Source organism: Mandrillus leucophaeus, unplaced genomic scaffold (assembly GCF_000951045.1).
Source record: "Mandrillus leucophaeus isolate KB7577 unplaced genomic scaffold, Mleu.le_1.0 Scaffold1767, whole genome shotgun sequence".
Classification (NCBI taxonomy): domain Eukaryota; kingdom Metazoa; phylum Chordata; class Mammalia; order Primates; family Cercopithecidae; genus Mandrillus; species Mandrillus leucophaeus.
Window position 1 is genome coordinate 11,202 of NW_012101773.1, and position 1,656 is coordinate 12,857.

The 1,656-nt window shown below is 48.2% G+C and overlaps 1 pseudogene; it reads right to left on the minus strand.

The window, feature by feature from the left end:
- LOC105537622 overlaps nucleotides 1–1,624 on the minus strand; it is a 10,993-nt pseudogene extending 9,369 nt beyond the window's left edge.
- Between the last annotated feature and the right edge of the window lie 32 nt (nucleotides 1,625–1,656).

The window sequence follows — 1,656 nt, forward strand, 5'->3', positions numbered from 1 at the left end:
TATCAAGGGAGCAAGAACTTACTTGGAAGTCTAAGGGAAGGAAACAAAATTGGAAAAGCACAGCAACAAGTGTTTGTGGAGTACTTGCTGTGTGCAAATACAGAGCATTCACATAGATTCTGAACTAGAGCTCATGAGAATGCTGTGACATGGCCATTTTCACCTCTTCATAGAAACAAGCGAGCTAAAATTTCACTGTGTGATTCCCTAACATTTGTATGTGTTATCCGTTGTTCCACAATAAATGCCCCTCAATCCTATCAACGAAATTTAAACCACAATAATTTGCAATAGTAACATTCGTTAACTTAGTTTCTGCAGGTTAGGAAGTAAGCAGTTTAGCTGGGTGGTCTGGCAGGGTGCGTTGCAGTAAAGATGTTGGCTGAGGCTGCAGTCAGTCAACTGTGGGCTTCAATGGGCCTGGGGATCTGCTTCCACAATGGCTCACTGACATCACTGGCAAGTTGAGGTTTACTTTTTTTTTTTTCCCCCCCCACCGAGACAGAGTCTCGCTCTGTCGCCCAGGCTGGAGCGCAGTGGCTGGATCTCCGCTCACTGCAAGCTCCGCCTCTCGGGTTTGCCGCCATTCTCCTGCTTCAGCCTCCCGAGTAGCTGGGACCACAGGCGCCCGCCACTGCGCCCGGCTAATTTTTTATATTTTTAGTAGAGACGGGGTTTCACCGTGTTAACCAGGATGCTCTCGATTTCCTGAACTCGTGATCCGCCCACCTCAGCCTCCCGAAGTGCTGGGATTACAGGCCTGAGCCACCGCGCCCAGCCTGGCAAGCTGATGTTAAGAGTCCTCAGCTCCTTGCTACATGGATCTCTCCACAGGGCTGCTTGAGTGGCCTTGTGACACGGTGGCTGGCTTTCTCCCAGAGCAAGTAATCCAAGACAGAGCAAGGCATAAGCCACATGGGTTTTATGACCCGGCTCTGACAGTCACACACATAATTTCCCAATATGCTATAGCTAATGCAGCTTAGTCCTGTTCAATGCGTGAAGAGGCTGTACGCCGGATTACTAAAAGGCGGCTGCCACAGTATTTTATCCATTTTCTGCGTAATAGACATCTGTTCATTTTTACAAATAATGCTGCAGTGAATATTTCTATATACATATTGCTTAAATATTCAAGTGTTTCTATAGGCTTCGGTACCAACATGAACAAAGTCAGCAAATGTATCATTTTTAGGCCTCTGTATAGGTTTCCTGGATGCATCATGCAGAATGTTTTATTCCCCTGCCTCTTCCCCACTCAGACCAGATCTCTGTAAAGGTCACCTTACGTCCCTTATAGTCTCTTGACCATGGGATCTCTCTCTCTCTGCCTTAGAGTTTGGAAAGTCTCAGGAAGAACTTTGACAGCTCCAGTAAGGAGGGTGGTACAGATGTAGTCACTGAGAACCACTGTGAGTCACACAGCACCTATGATAGCCTGCAAATCCGCCTTCCCGCAGGGACTGGATAAATGAGGTGCCGGTTCTCCAGCCGACCAAGCCCTTTAAATCAGACTCACCCATACCTCATGCACCAGCTCCAGGCATAGCAGGTGGGCTGTCCTGGGGCTTTGTCTATGTTGCTGTCGTCCTATACTCCTTTTCCCCACACGCAGGAAGGCCATCATGAGACTCCACGTCTTTCCACCCCTCCTTG